Source organism: Neopsephotus bourkii, unplaced genomic scaffold, assembly GCF_033783945.1.
Source record: "Neopsephotus bourkii isolate Nb327-2 ecotype Australia unplaced genomic scaffold, CSIRO-AGI_Nbou_v1 NB_593, whole genome shotgun sequence".
Lineage (NCBI taxonomy): Eukaryota > Metazoa > Chordata > Aves > Psittaciformes > Psittacidae > Neopsephotus > Neopsephotus bourkii.
In genome coordinates this window covers 2,114,604-2,131,277 of record NW_026901094.1, presented here as the reverse complement: position 1 = coordinate 2,131,277, position 16,674 = coordinate 2,114,604, and the positions used below count along the sequence as shown (strand labels likewise).

Below are 16,674 nucleotides of genomic sequence, written 5' to 3'. Positions count from 1 at the left end.
CACTCAACTTTGGTCTGAAAACAGGTATCCAAGATGCGGCCTAGAAATCCAAAATGGTATTCCAAGGAATCAAACAGAAGCATGATCTGTCTGAATAGTCAGATCTGAAAGAACACATCTCTTTCATCAAGACAGCATCATGTGCTGTCCATCCCATGCCTGCATGAGCTTGCACCACTCTGAAGTGGTTTTGCAGCATTGGTCTCAATCTGCTTGCAGGGAGGTGTTTCCTCTGAAAGAGGAAAGGGGCTCATTAGCTAGTAGTTACGTGAGAGAAAGCAATACTTGCTGTCTGCAGGGCACATGGGACCATGGTCTCTGGGATGCTTTCTCAAAGGCAGTGAAAGTTTGGCTGGAGCAGGGAAGCTTCAGTTGCTGGTCACAGCAAGTAGAAGTGCTCTAAATGCACAGGAGCCCCCAAGTTAATGCAGTTGGGTGTGTGTGTGAAGCCTCTCTCTTCTTATGTCAGGAAAGCTGTGTCTGCAGTAGCAGTTCCCCTTGGGAAGAAGTGCCTGGGACTCCAGCCTAGCCATACATCTCTGTCAAAATCTCTATGAATAAATTAACCTTTCTAAAGATTAGTGCACCCTAATACCTCAGGGTTTTTTTCTTGTTTTTTTAACAGCACAAATGCTAAAAATGCCTTGACAGACCTTGCTGGTTCTGTGCTGGGGGTCGTCTACAAAGGATTATGCTGCAAGTGGCGTTAAAGGCACAGCCATGTGGTTATGTGTCCTTCTTTGGAGAAGGGCTTTAGCATATGATTATGAGTAGGAAATCCTCATTAGGGTGAGTAATAAAAAAGCTAATGAAAATTCTTGTGCTTTTCCTTTTAGAACACCTCAAATTCAGGCACCTCCCAGTGCTTCACAACTGTTAGCTCACTAGAGCAAAGGCATGATCTGACTCACGAGGCTTTGAAGATTTTGGTAGCTACACTTAACACTCGGGTAAGCTACAGCACTGGTTGCCAAATGTATCTGTGGAACAATGCCTCAGTGTCAGCAGCCCAGTGGGCCCTTGTCCTGAAGGCTTTTGCCTCTTTCCCTTATTTTGGTAGAGCGGGCTGCGTGGAGGTCAGGTATCTGTCACTCTGTTCTCTTGCCATTGGATTGCTGGAATTGATCTGATCCTTTCCAGGCGGTGGGGCCATTCCAAAGATGGTAGGAAGTGTTTTGATTTTTGATCTTTTTGAGATGAATTATGGGGAGGAAGCTGTCTGCTATCAGAGGAATTAGTCAAATTCCTTGTCAGATGTGCAATCCCATTAAAAATGCATTATCTGTTTTCAAAGCTTAAGGACGGGTGTTGGTTGAGAGTCTTTAAAATATTATTGTAAACTTTCACTGAGAAAAAGTATTCCTGAGCCTTTCATGAAGGCTAATCCCACTTCAACTACCGTCAACCAGCAACTCGTGGGGTGGCCTTCTCAAGCAGTACTAGGCAAGAGCATGGAGTTATGCTGGGAAAATCCCCCTGGAAGATGCATGCATTTGTTTTATGACATTGGTAGCAGCTCTCAGCATTCAACTGATTTGTTCTGATAATGATCCCATGTGTGCTGCCTCTTCAGATGATCCCTTTGCTCTTCTCTCTGGGATTTGGAGTTCAGATAGCTGAGGCCAGGTCTGAATTTGTCCTCAATGAGATAATGAACTCTGGTTCCTGCAAAGGAGGAAATTCAGAACACTTACATGCATAAGTGCATAACTTGAATATCTTAAAGTAGACAGAAGGTATCTCAGCCAAAGCTTTGAAGTATGTATCTGTGGAGGAAACCACAGCTTTTTCTTGGAAGGATTAAGGGGGTATCGTGGAGTGTGCAATACCACTCAGCCTTTAAAACATGTTCCTTGGAATGTTCTTATATAAGCATATAATGGTGGCATGCAGACTTCTCTTTAGAAAGCAATTGTTAGCTGCAGAATCACACACTCCTCCTAATTTTTCCTTATTTTTGCCATGTAAATAGGATTTCCAGGAAAACGTCATTGTTTTTGATCTCTTTCACTGATATTCCCAGCCATAATTGACTTTACATTAGCCGTGGCAGACCGTAAGTGATGCTCCCTGTTCCATAGGTTATATGCTTAGACCTTTGCTCATTTGAATTGTTCGTGCCTTCGAACAATGCTGTTCCCACCATTTCTATTTGCAGTCCAACCTTCTCTTTCTTCACTAAGCAGTATAACTCAAAAGCTGACTGTGTGAGCAGGAGGGGGTGGATCACTTAGGAAAGTCAGTCTGCTTGGCCATGCATTGCAAATGCTCTCATTTTGTATGGTCTCTTTAATATCTTTGTTTCTGCATCTGTGCTCTCATCTGAGCACAACTGGAACGGCAAAGAATCTGCTGCTCAGGCCATGTAACAAACTGTGTATTTTAATAATTAAAAAAAGAAGGTGGCCACCTCTGTGAAGGAAGGAAACAGCCTCGGCTGGCAAGGGATCCCTGCGAGGGCTGTGCCAGCACCCAGGGACATGTTTCATGCTCCTTTGTTTTTCTGTTCCATGAGAGGAGTTGGCAGAAAATAGGCAAATTCCTCGGGTCTGGCTGGATGCTCTGGCCCCCTTCAGTAACCATGTTTCCTGCCTGGTTCTCTGGCAAGTGTGTCAGTTTTAGAACAGCTCCAGTCCTGTGTGTCACTGCAGGCAAACGAAACACGGCATGGTGCTTATCTCTTCAAATACCAGTGAAGCTGGGGTTCCAGTCCCTGTATGCATCACTGCCAATCCACCTGTTAAAATATTTTCCAGACAACAATCTGTGTAGAGAGCACATGCACATCATAAATGTTTGGGACTGTGTGTTATGTTGGAAGGCTTTTAAGGTGCTTTGATTTTATTTTGGTGGTGGCTGAACTCCCAAGAGATCCTATTAGGGCCTGCCGACAAGTGCCCCAGAATGAGCTGCATTGTGTGGGAGGGTGAAAACCAGCTTCACTCCTTCTTTAGCCAATCCCTGTTAAAAAAATCAGCCCAAAGTTTTGTGACTGAACGTTTAAAGAAGATTTTCCCTTGCTCTTCTGCTTAATAGATGAAGAAACAGCAGCAAATACTCTCATCCACCTTCCAGGTTCAAGAAGCAGTAAACTTACTGAAAGAACCTGAGCTGGTCTTTCCCTTGCAGTTTCCATTATTCTCTGCAGTCTTGGATGGGCAGAGTTCGCATTGCCGCCAGCGTCAGAGCAGAACCCTGCCAGGCACTGTCTAGACAACCTCGTACCCAGACAAAGCTACAGAAAAGACACTTCCTTGTATTGTAACTAGTCTGTACAAAGCAAAGATCGTCAAACCAGTAGGAGCACTTCAGATCTTTTCCTTACCATTTCACCAAAGCAGAGAACATGTGGTCCTCAGGTCTTCAACGTTGCGTGCATTGAGCTATGTGTGATAGGAGGCAGCTGCAGCACAAGTGATTTTATAACGCAGAACGGTGGCACTTTATCGTTTCCTTTGCTAGAATAGGTTTATCTCAAAATTTTATGTTATTTCAACAAAGTGGAGTGTTTACCATAAATAGCAGGGCCTGCAGAAAGCCTGCTGCAACACTCTTCCTACTGTGAAGCAGCAGTACCTCAAGCCTGAACCAATTTAAGAAGGCATTGGCCATATGATTTTAATATTAACAAGTGGAGCAAATTTGTGAGTGGGTTGTTGGCCAGTTTCATAGTGAGGGCACCTGCAATCCATCAACACGGCTCGTGCAACAAGGTGTCAATGCACAGGCAGAATAATAACAAGAATTGGGTGCATGCAGGGATCACTCAGCTGGTGGAGAGGTGTTAACATGCGGGAGGAGAGAAAGGGCTGTGGTGAAACGCTGTTATTTGTTGGTCAGTTAGCAACCCTGTAGTTCCAAGATGAGGAAGAAGCAGGGCAAGAGGTGGAATGTGGCAAGGAGGGTGAGGGATGGTATGCCTGTGGCTTTGCTGCTAGCTGGAAAGTTGAGAGGTGGGTGGCATGAGTAAAATGTAAAGTTTGTGGTGGCAGAAAGTGGTCACGACCACCACCTTTTGTGAAGCAGGAGCACACAGGTTATGTGGTTTTAAATGCAAGCAAGCGCTCTTTAAAAGGGCATTACAGTTTGTGACACCCAGCCGAAGGGTTGGAGAGAGGACCCAAGTACCAGGCTCCTTCTCCTTGGGGAGCTCAGGTGGGCCACTGCCCAGCCCTCAGACCTCTAATGGTGGGCTAACATGGTTCAAGGAAACCTGTCATTGCAGGGACCCCACTTTGAACACAACACACCAGGCTGTGATGGAGTAGAGCAAGGAAAATGCTCCTTACTCAGCTTCCCTTCCAAGTGTGTTCCCTTGTGGAGGCTTCCCCTGGGAATAAGCCTGCCTCTCCCACGCTGACTGGGGGTGGGCAGTGCCTGATGCCCAGTTTGTCACCCCTGTGCCCCAGTTCCCCTGCCTGAGCCAACACATGGCTGCCATGGGAGGTGTACCAGGGAACATGGCCCCTCTGGGACGTGGTGTTTTGACGAGTACAAATAACATTGCAGGCTAATGCTGGAAAGTGAATCCAGTCTGTGGACACTGGCTTGGCTTTCACAGGACGTGACAGAGGAGGAGATGTGGATAGGCCTCTCTGTTTGCCAAGGAACAGAAGGACAAGGAACAGTCACCTCTGCAAGAAGTTCTGAACATGTGAGAGGGGTAGATCTCTTAGCACTGTGCCAAAGGGACTGGGCTCTCCAGAAGTCACTCTAAAGCTGGTGCTCCTTAAGAAGGATCCTTCCCAGCTGTGTCCTGAGCTCTTACAATTTTTGTAGGGGTGTAGTTTTTTTGCTCTATTTCATAGATTTTTCTCTTTTCATAGCGTCCCAGAGGGTGATATCAGCATGTTGTTATGTTCTTGCTGTTGTGTGCCAACTTCAAGTACGTATTTTCATCCGTCTGAATAAGCACAGAGCTACAGCGACATGATCCAGGATTACAAAAATATGGGCTGTCACAAAAATGTGGGCCTCTGTGTGAAGGAACCCAGGTTGCCTCCTGATCTCACCTTCCCCTCCAACAAATGACTGTAGCTGCTGTGTCCTGCTTGAGTTACTCTGTCTCTGCCTTTACCTCTGTTACTTTTATTTCTGTATTGCTTAGCTAGTCTTGACTTAGCCCACTGTCTGCACTGTAACTCAGGTGGTTCATACATGCTCTTGGCAACATGTTCTACCTTTGTTGTGCTAACAGCATGCTCTTCTGCACATCTGAAATAATACCAATCTTCTTTCTCCATCCAGATGAAAACACTCCTTTCTGCTTTGCCAGTCTCTGTTTCCTGTCACTTGCAGTGGCCTCTTCCCAGGAGGTAAGAAAATAACCTTGCGTACTTTCTACCAGTGGTAATGTGTTGTGTTGGCATTCTGTGAATGACTGGTTTCAGGAGCCTCTGTCAGCGTACCTCGCCAGCAACCAGGTTTTGGATGTTTGCTTTGGGAGCATTTTGTGGTTGAATGGCTCTGTTCCATTCCACATGTAAACATGGGCAAAAGCTCACATTGAACAGTGCTAAACAGTTGGACACTGGTCAAAGAGGCTACTCCCCTTCATGAATACATTGAAAATGCGCATGGGGCACAGAACAATTTAGTAGCAGGAATGCCCAGGTCCTGCCAAACGTATGATTTTGTTTTATTTTCTTTTTCAAAATGCCTAGCACAAAGAGTGAGCCTTTATTTGGAAGGAGATGTCAGAAAAGCAGAACTTAATTGAATCTCAGACTGTATAACTGGAGTCATGTCTAAAAGGAAAACTGTCTTTTCCCTCAGCATGCACTTGTACTGGAGGCCAGTTTCCACCCTCATTTGCATGAGTTTAAACCACGGTAATACCACATGTGACTGTGCCAGTATGGCTTGAGATTAGAATTGAGTCTTCAGCTATTGTTTTTCACTTTCTTAGTCATCTGATTGAACACAGTGATGCCAGTCTGGTTAGTTGCCACAGACGATCAGAAAAGTCTGCCCACAGCATCAAGACCTAGTGTGTGCTCAGCACTTTTCAAGTCCAGGTCTATGTCACTGAACGCTGCAAGCTCTGCTTTGGCAGGAACAGGAGGGAGACACATACTTTAAAAACCAGTATGCACTGTGGTGCGAGGAGCTGTGACAGCTCTTTGCTGTGAGTAACTTTATCCTTCAGGGGTTTTCTAACCACCTAGTGGAGGTGTCATCCTCAGCTCCTAAGGTAATAGAGCCCATCTTCTATATAGAGTCAAGAGAGTCAGTTCTCCTGTGCCACGGTGCTGAAACCTGCTGCTGTGCCAGGGAGCGCTGGTAGGGCCTTTTCTAGTGAGAGGTCTGGGAAGAGCATAACTCAGCTTTCAGGCATTTTCAGTTTAAGAGCACCTTCTGGCTTGTTGAATGTCCTGGTGTACTCTGCCATGGTTTTCCATGCGTGGTCTGTGGAGCACTGGTGGATCTCTGGTAGCACTTGTTGGTGCTCCACAGATTGTCTGATCACATGGTGCTGGCACACTGTCGTATTTCCAGCTGCTAAATTGCATTCAAAGGCCATTTAAAATACTTTCCTAATAAAACTTGACTATAAAAATAGTTACTGTAGCTGCTGCAGGGATGTTCTAGGAGCTGGTCCAAAGACAGTCCCTGCTGAGCTGAGATCCACCCTGCTAAAAACAGCTGAGAAATTTCAGCCTTAGCAGGAGTGCAGCACAAAATACCAGCAGCAGGAAAGTGGCAGTGGAAGCGTTAACCCAGTCCTGTGCTCTCCTAGTTAATGCACAGTCACTCCTGCAGCTGATGGATCAGATAGGCAGCATGGTTTGTTGGGTAGAGTTTCTAAGCTGTTTAAATATGTTACAGCTTTGCTGTTGAAGTAGAAGAGCTTGGATTAATTGAGTAAGTGGCACTTAAGAGATTGCAGGTTAGGAGGAGGCAGAGTGTGGCTTAAATACAGCTTGGGTGTTCATGTGTTTTTCTCCCCCTCTTTAAATCCGTGGTTGCACTTTCCCTGTAGCCGTGGGGCTGGGACAAAGCCCATCAGTTGCAGGTTTTATTGCCAGTGAGCTGAGACATGCAGCTGTTTCAGTTCTTTGATCACAGAAGATAGCAGGACAAGCAAGCCCAATGCTGATGCAAGCTGCTGTTCAAAAAGGCCTGTGTAAGCTCAGTGCAGCTGCTTGGACTCCCAGAAGGTGGCAGGGATAGGAGGCAGAGGCCAGGGCAGAGCTGGCAATCCATTTGGGTGGGGTCTCAGGGGCCGATGGTACCTGCTGAGTCTTCTTTCTGGCCAGGTATAACCAATTCTCTCTTTGCCATTTCATGCTAGTGCCCAGGTGTGCTGGAAATGCAACTTTAAAAAAAGTTATTTTCTCCATATGTAAAAGAAGCCTTTGGAAGCCAGCATGCTTCACTGTTGTGCATGCCTTGTTTCCTTTCTCACAGTCAAAGTGTCTTTCTCAGCCTTAACTAAACAGTTAGCTCAATGCTATAATTTATCCTTCTGTTTTCATTAGTTCATTAAGGCAAATCCCTCCAGGACTTTGATTTGCATCCTGAAAACCTCTTTTTCTTCTCAGGATAGAGGCTCTTTCCCCTTCATATTTGGACGTACCTGATGCATATGCCAGATACCACAAATAGCCCAGTCTCTTTTCTTTGTTAAGCAACATCTGGACTTCCTTCTGTGCCATTACAGTGGCAGATTTTGACCCGGATTCTCTGTGACATAAGGGGTAAAAGAACAAACTGTCAGGGAGCTGCTCCCACTTCATAGCTTGGTTCAGAGCTGGATACCTTATGTTTTGAAATGTGGATTTAAAGGGAAACATTACAGGAATTCCTTCTTTTGAGACTTAAGCCTGTACCAAGGATGTAAGTGATAGAAGAAAAGGTATTTGTCAGAAGGATAGGTAAGTTTTCCCCCTAACAGCAGATTCCTGTGCTGAACCAGCACAGTCCTCCCTAGGAGCGTGCTCCCACCTCCACTTGCTTCTGTCCCAGGACCTTTCTTCAGGGGATTGTCACTCGGTTGTTGCAGATGTTAGTGCTCTCTGGGAATGTTAAAACCTTGATTTCCAGTGCTAGAGAGTTGCTTTCTGTGATGAGCTTCTTCTATTGTTTTATAGTTGTCTGCCTTTGAAACGTGTTAAAATTCAAATGTTGGTATTGCCAACTGGGCGTTTTAACAAGATCTTAAGGTGCATAAATGGTCTCTGATATGGGCTGCTTTGTTTTTGGTTCTATGGGAAAGCTGTAACACAAGAAGTGATGGGGTGGTTTTTAGTGAATTCAAAGTGAAACAGAAGAACTCTTCCTTTCAGAGCTGTCTAATTCACGTGTGGGAATTTAGAATATTTTTCCATCCTAATTTCCATCTTAATTTTTCATCTGCCATTAGTAGCATAACAAGAGAGGGATACCACTCATTTCATCACTCTGCCTTACTAGAGTATGATGCTTCAGGCTTTTGGGAGTAATATCTAGTCAGGGGCTGTGTAAGGCTGGTTTGACCTAGAGTATCAAAATTAGGCCAAGATTGCTTTACTAAAGCTGAAGTTTTCTAAAGGACCGTATATGTAAGAAACACAAGTCAGCTCTTAAGCGATGTTTGTCCTTTTCCATGTGTCTGTCAGTGCAGCTGACACTCAAGCCACTCTTAAGGATGTGATTTTTGGAAGTGCCAAGCAGTGAGATGCCCACATTGACTGCAGTGATACTCCTGCATGGCAGTCAGGCTGCGTGTTTAGAAACCTCACTGGAGTTTCTAGTCAAAAATGAGCCCTGTATGGGTTCTTGTCTTGACATTACTATAACAGTTGTTGCCAGTAGGTGGGGTTCCAATCCTGTTATAAAAACCTGCGAACCCTTGTCTGTGAGTGCTCGCTCCTCCTGCACTTCCATCCACAAGCTGGCCACATCTGGAAATGTTTGATTTGATATAGTGTCGTTTTACATTGCAGAAATGAGCGTAAGCGGTTTTTTAACCCACCAAGTGAGAAATGTGATCTGGGTTTTACTACCGACCCTTTAAATAAAAACCAGATCGCTTATTAAACCATTATCTATCAAGGATATGGAGAGAGTTAGAAATATCCCAGGATCAGAACCAAAATTGAAATGGACACATTTCTGTCTGCTGTCCGGTCCTGCAGGAGTGCAGAGTTGAAATGCCTCACAGGAGGAGAAACAAATGCAGAGAGACAGGAGAAAGAAACAAGCTCATATCCTATCCTGTATCTGTGTTTGCTTTGAGCATTTCCATTCAAGTACAGGACATTGCTTATGGGAAATAACTGAAATGTGGAATCATGTGTTGCTTGTTATTAAGATTTGGTAAAATCTTCTCTTATGAGCTTCTTGAGCAGCAGGGATCTGGGAATGCCAACTGGGTTCCTTGCAAAAGCCAGTGTGTCCACAACTGCAGGCAAAAGACAGTGAGAGGAGCACACTCCTGGCTCACAATACAGGGTTCAGGAGCACTGTGCCCTTTTGCGTGAGTTTTGGATGTGCCAGTTTTTAACCCTGTGTGAGTTGCAGCTGATATAGAGCTCTTTGGGTTCCAGTTTCAGTGATGTGCACTCACCAATGTACTAATTAACGCTTTCACCCCTGTTGGATCACATGCTGCTTCCTGACTGGTACAGGCACATCCTGCTGACTTTGATAGAGCTGCTCGCATTAGCAAAACCAGGGGGATTTGAGTTTCCCTGAATTATGACAGTTGGCATCTGAAATGAAACAAAGATCAGACCTGAGGTGGATTTTTGCCATCATGTTGCATTTAAAAGCTCGTATTACTTTGGTTGTATTACATTGCCTCACACTCGAACGAGTCAATGTGTCATAAAGCTGCCTAATGTAATTGTACCTTGCATAAATGCAACAAATGCCCCCGAAAAGTGGTATTTCATGCTCGGTAGCTAACGCCTCGCAAAGATTAAATCCACGAGAAGTAGGTATGTCCAATTGTTCGTTTGGACCAGCAAATAATTCATTGCCCACATTATCTTTTGTGAAATGTCAGCCCATGCTGTAAATCACTGAGGTCCTGCTTGAAATACCAGTGCAGGGGTGCTTTTAAAGAGCAAATTTAATTTTAGGGCCAGTTCACACAGTGGTTTTCCCCATGAAGCAGAGCTGCCTGATTGCAAAGGCAAAACGCCTCCTTAGAGTGTTTGCCTCCCTTTGTAAGTAGTGACTCTCAATGGGGGCAACTTATTTATCTTGGAAACTCCCTCCCAGGCACTGGCCTCTCCATGAGAGCTTTCAGAAGAGAAGCCTTGAGACACAATCCTGGGTGTTGTGAGCTGAGATCTCAGGAGCCCACCCTCTGCTCTCTTTTTGAGGTATCTGAGGGAAAAGGATCATTTTCTTCTCCGTGTGCCTCAGTTGCTTGTCTGCAAAAGCAGAGACTGAATGGTGTATTAGCAATGTGGAGTCTGGCTTTCATAACTAATTCCTACAAGCTATGATGGAGGTACAATGTTAGGTTAGGGATGACAAGCTGGGGAGGAGGAGAGAGAAGCTGTGATTTCCAAGCCTCAGGTTGTGTTGTGATTTTGGCAGTGGACTAGGAATGATCTCAAGAAATTAGCTTCTCACTTCTGAAACTGGGGAAAATATAATCCAGGTGACACTTTACATTTGAAAAGCTTTATCCAGCCCCTAGTGCCTCTTTCCGTTGTGGGAGTTTGACCTCAGATGGCCTCGCTGCCAGCCTCGTGCCACAGCCACTGCTCATCTGTGCCCCTCACTGGGCAGATGAGAGCTGCCAGCTTGCACACCCTGCTCTCTCCGTGTGATGCTGATGCACATGAAGCATCACAGAGCTTGAGGAGGGTCCTGTGTGCAGCTGCTCCTAAAACCATCCAGTGGGACCACGTGCAGAAGCTGCTGCACTAGTAGCAATGCCCGTTTTAAGGTTTTCCAACAAAATGCCCTAGGATTTCAGGACGTGTGAGGCCGGCGAGGAGGAAATCTGTTTGCCAGCATGTGCTCACTGTGACACGCAACCTTTCAGAGCACAAATTGACCTTTCTGGGCAGTGATAACTGAAATAACATTTCACCATATTGTAACATTAGAGACACTTCAGCAACTACTACAAGTGGTGTGAGCTTCCCCTTGCCAGGCAGAAGGGGGGATCCTGGCCTCTCCTGCGCTGGATCCTTGATTGGCTGTCACCTTCCTGACATGCCCTGTTGCCTGCAGTGGATTGGCCAGGGGCAGATTTATATCCCCCTGTCGCAGCCAATAGAGATAGAGTGTTTTCTGAGTCCCTGTTTAGTTACAGTGACAGGACCCTGATTGGGTGAAGCCTTGTGATTTATGGGGGTTTGCTGAAGAGTAACTGAGTTTTATCAGAACATAATGATGTGGTACTAATGCTCATTGCGGCAGCATGGCTGGCCAGCCCGGAAAGGTCAGCGTTTGACCTTGGCTATGTTGTAAGTAGATCTGGTTGTGTTGCATGCTGGGTTACCCACTCACAGCAAACAAACCCCCAAATCACAGCTTTATTTGCTGAGCCTCTGACCAGCTCCCTCATACCCCCATCCCAAGGAGTTAATCTTACAGGGGTGGGGGAAGCTTTTCAACTTCCTAACAGTGCTGCTGTTCTTGCTCCTTCCGTGTGGTTGCTTTCTGAGGGAGGGTGCCATCACTTTCCAGAAGGACCATCAGATTTGCTCTTCCATCCTTCAGTTAGAAAAAGGAGTGGGAGAAGGAGGTATCTTGAAGAAAAGGGTGGAATCGAGGACTTCCACTGCAGGAAGAACCGTGATTTGGTCATCAGGCAAAAAACAGTTGTTGGACATATGTAGTCACTCTCAGGATGTGCTTTTCAAATGCCTCTAGTGACCAAGTTAGTTCTGAAAGGAAAATGCAGACAGGTAATTAACTACCATTTAATTGCTGGTTTTAATAATGGGCCTGATCCAAAGCATTCAGCCAGTAGAAAGTGCACATCTCTGTGCTGGCCTTGTTGTTATGGCATCATTCAAACCTGTGGTTTGTTGCTGGGAATGTCAAGAAGTTACATTCATTGTAAATAAAGCAGGATTTATTTTCTGCATTAGTTAATAGCACTTCCTTTCCTCAGTCAGCATTCAGACTTGAGGGTACGAATCTCGAGTAGAGCAGCAAAACTCTTAGTAACACTTTAACAGGGTTTATTACGTTTGTTTGCTTGAATAAACATCAGGATCCTCAAGCACTTTCTTTTCTGAAGATTAACAGGCAACCCCATGGCCTGACAGTGCGATTTCAGCATGTTACAGGTGTCTTTCTCCTCAAGTTCCCTTACAGATCCCAACCTGTATCTTTTATTAGGTAGCACAAGGGACATGGACCCCAGAGTGTACACCTGTATTGGTGAGTTACTAAGTTTGTGGGCTACGCTGTATTTCTACAGCTGGTTTGTAAGCCATTTGCAGTCAAGTAGGTTCAAAAGATTCTAAGTGCACATAAATCTCTTGTCACCAATATGCACTAGTATGAATTTGCAAGATATTTACACAACACAAATACTGTTCCATAGTAATTTTAGGCATCATTTTTACATCACAGAGAGGAAAACATCACACATCTTTACTGTGAGCATCACTTTGGAAGAAATTATATTGTAATTCATGTACATTTTATAGCTATTACATGTTTTAGACCTCTTACTTAATGCTTGCTACACCTCAGTTCCTGTCTGTGTGTGGAACTTATTTGCTCTTTGTCTCTGCTTGTACTTTACATTCAGTTTCTGACATCTCTTTCGTGTTCCTTGCCTTGCCCAGGTGATGAGCGGTTTCACATTTGGTGCCAATTAGAGACGTTCCAGGCTACTGATACAGTTACAAACACTGATTCTCAGAAACATGTGAAATGTGTGGACCAGCTTCTGATCAATTCATTCCAAAGGAGCAGCAGCACCAGTGACTTCAGCTGAGTCACTCCTGATTTATAGATCTGATTCATACACAATAAAAGAGCCTGGCCCTCTCTGTTATCCTGGTACAATTCTGTTTGCTTTGGGGGACTAATTACACTGTAGGGTGCTGCTTGCGTAGGGTTGACTCCAAGCTCATGAACTAAATGCAGAATTGAATATGCTCTTGATAAAGCCTCTTTGGATTGGGTTTGGAGCTTGGGATTCCTAGGTTACATTCCCACTTGGAGCAATCCTAGGCAAGCTGCTAAACCTCTTCTGCTCTAAGCCTATCCCATTTATACAGTGTATCTAATGTTCTTTTTACAAAACCCATAGGTACTGCTCAAGAATTCTGATTTTTGAAGCAATCTGAATGCTTCTAGTAGAATCTTTCTCATTTTGAACAATCTTTTTATGCCTGTATTGAAAATCTTAGCAGGCTGTTTGTGAAAGGAAAAGTTTCCATTTCCATATGGAAAATGACTGAAGGGTATGTGCAAAATTAAGACTTGCCTGTTGAAACATTAACAGATTTGTCACACTGTTAGTCTCGGAGCTAATCCATGCAAAGTTGAGAAGAAAGCAATGCATGGATTTGGAAGCTCCTCGCTGTGTGAAGAGCTGCTCAGAATGCTGAGCAGGGATGTTCCTAAGGCCTCCTGAACTGTCTGAGGTGATATTGCAGCTCAACAGCCACCTGGTAGGGAAAGTTCCTGCAGCAACATAAAAGACAACTGTTGCAGAGCACGTACTTTAACTCCTACGTTTAACCTGTGAGGGGTATCTGGCCTTTAAATCTGTAAGTCTTCACCCCATCACAGATAAATGGAGTATTAGAATGTGCCACTGGTGCCAGGGTCTTAGGAAAAGGAGTACAAAAAGCTCTTGCTGAGTCTGGAAACCTGAGAAAGGGACACAGTTGAAATAATGCACATGCACTCGGGTGTTTGATGCCCTGCCATCCCTACCATCCACATGGGCATAGTCAAACAAGTACTGATGACATGATTGGAGTGAAATGTTGTCCAGATACTGGTGTGTCTTTATCCCATATGAATGTGAAGGAGACCCCAAAGCAATGCAAGTTTCATCTGCTGTGTAAATGCATAAGAGACCTGGTGCTTCCTAGTACCTTCTTCAACAGTGATTGGCCTGGAAAATAGAGCTGTAATCAGGGAAGGGGAGATCTTCTGCCAACCTTGGACTGGCTCTAATATTGTAGCTGAATATGCCTCTGTTTGAATCAAAATGGGAGAAGATACAAAGCAACAAATAAATGCACTTTCCTTATTCATAGCTGGACTTGTGAGAAGTGCCTGGTGTTGTCTGGGATTGGCTGCATCCTGGAGCATGGGCTCCATCCCTGGTGTGCCGTTCTCCTTAACTGCATTTAGATAAGCAGAGGGAGCTACCGGGAGCAGATCTGCTCCGTAGGTACTGTTAGCCATCCGCTGCCCAAGTCACCAGCAAAGGGTTCAGGCTTGCCATGATAAATGTTGTAGGCAATCCAGTAGAGTAAGTGGCACTGTCTGGTGAGGTTATTACAGGGAGAAGAGTAGGAAAAGGGGGCTTTTTTGCTGCATGTCCCACAGCAGCTGTATCCCATGCTGAAGCTGTACTTTGATCTGGGGGTATTTGGTTTTAATTTGTTTTGTTAGCTTTTATCCCCAAATCATTGTTCCTGGACACCAGGTTCATGCACACGCCGTGGTTTGTATCTAAAGCATGAGGCAAAGGCTGAGCTTTACAGGCTGCAGGAGGCTGTTGTTTTTCTTTTGTTTTGTAGTGTGAGTTTTGGGTTTTTTTGTTGTTGCTGTTGCGTTCCAGCTCTGATCCTATCTGCTAATATCATAGCTTGGCTTCACTCCCTCAGGGTTTGATGTCCCAACTTTTCCTTGTTAGCACCGGGAAATCATAAGCTTATAGTGAGTGATAGCCAGTGGGTCTGGGATTGATTACAAACAAAAATCCCAGATAAGATCATAAATTTAACCCATCCCTGTGATGTGATCGTATCAGGATTCAAGTAAGTCTAAAAGTTGTTTCCGATTTTCAGCCACTTCATCTGGTTTCCATACATCCCAGCTGGGAGTGAAGTACTGTTGCGGTGGACTCTAATCCATGCCAGCCTCCCGTGGAAGAAGCCCTCGTTTCTGTTGTTATTGTATTATAGGAATGGATAGAAATGCTTTAGGCAAGATGGATGTTTCAAGGAGGATCAGCTCCAACACTGCTGAGGGAAAACTGACTTGATAATAAGAAAACAGGGCTGCTTTCCCGCCGAGCTGCCATACCTCCCATTCCCTTCCTGAACTTTAGCTACATTTGAACAAATTCAAAATGGTGTTTTAACACGAGAGGTAAACGCAGTGCTTTGATTAAGAAGAGCAACTGAACCAAACCAGACACGGCCATTCTTGGCAAAACCAAACGCTGATGTTGAATGCCTGCTTCTCCACTGCAGGAAGGAGATGTTTGTGCTCAGCTCACCATCCTTCTGGAGCTGCTGCTTATCTGTTTTTATATGCGTCCTCCATCTGAGCTGCCTGCTTTCACTGCTGTAAATGACTGCTGGGATCCAGGTCCTCTGCCTGAAAGCAGATTGAGCTTTACACCTTCAGCAGTGCCGAAGCCGATGCGCTCCCATCCATCCCCTCGCCCCGTGGAACCAGGTGATTTAATGTTACTGTTTCTTTAACGGCCTCATCGCTGCTCTGGCTACACAGTAGTTGTCTCCTGTGTGACTGTGCCTGGGAAAATCTATTACTGGAGTGCCATTAATCTGAGGCTGCCGCCTCTGGCACTTTCTGACTCTTCTATTTAATGGGCCTGTGCTTCCGGAGCTCTGGAGACATGCTGTTTTCCTCTCTTGATCAGCTTTGTTTAATTATCAAAATATTTGATGCAGAAAATTGACATTAGTTGTGAAGGTTTCTGCCTTCCTCCTCCTTACAGCCTCCCTCCCTGCTTCGTAGTGACATTGAGAGCTTCTGCGTGTGCCACCTTCACCTTAAAATAGAAAATTGCTTGAACAATCATTTGCTTGTCCGGGCACAAGCTGCATTAGCAAGCTACAGGTAGAGCTGCTGTAGCCCCTCTGCTGTAGCTTGATGCCATGCCTCACCCGAGCATAAAGAGAAGAGAGGCCATGGCACAGGTAGCGCTGGTGGATCTTTGTCTCCTTCCTGCAGATGTAAGGGTGCAGCCAGGCAGCACTTCTGGAAAGCTCAGAAGAGGGCACCCCCATGAATCCCTGTGCCTGTCTTCAGGGTGAACTCATCAGTAAGTGAAGGTTCAGCAAGGCTCAAAATCATGGAAGTTCCTTAGGAGCCAAGATTTCCCCTCTGACTTCCTGCTCATATCTTCAAAGCAGGAAGCTTTAGGTGTGGCAAGTGTTTCAATTGCCCTAGTGCATTTTGCTTACCCAGTGACGTCATTCATCATTCCAGGACTAGGGATGGGCTCACACAGAATCAATATTTATAGCTAAAATGAAGATCTAGGGGCAATATGGTAACCATGTACCACTATCTCCACAGGTAGGGAAGACAAAGTCCTGAGGACGTCCTCACATTAGCAGAAACAAAGATATGGTGAGAAGAAAAGTCCAAGGTGAATGACTGCCATCACTGGAAGCCCTTAGCTGCTGGAGCACCTGTCCAATGGGAGTGATAGGTTCTGTGTGCCTGAAATCTTTAAATTGAGGATGCCATTTTGGAAAATGTACTGTTCCCAAGCACAGCTTCTCAGGTTTAGGGCAGGGTGAAGAGGGGAGAGTGCCTGGGCTC

The 16,674-nt window shown here is 45.2% G+C and overlaps 2 long non-coding RNA genes across 3 annotated transcripts in view; both read left to right on the top strand.

Moving 5' to 3' along the window:
* The first annotated feature begins 840 nt into the window (after positions 1–840).
* The window catches only part of LOC133211351 (uncharacterized), a 31,831-nt gene continuing 15,997 nt past the window's right edge, over positions 841–16,674 (top strand). For both annotated transcript variants that reach the window (XR_009725182.1, XR_009725181.1), the window contains exons 1-3: positions 841–950; positions 15,351–15,558; positions 16,426–16,498. This is a non-coding gene — a long non-coding RNA (uncharacterized LOC133211351). The remainder of the gene's footprint in view (positions 951–15,350; positions 15,559–16,425; positions 16,499–16,674) is intronic.
* On the top strand, positions 12,223–12,956 carry LOC133211271 (uncharacterized). The gene is made up of 2 exons (XR_009725168.1): positions 12,223–12,339; positions 12,753–12,956. It is a non-coding gene; the product is annotated as an uncharacterized LOC133211271 (long non-coding RNA).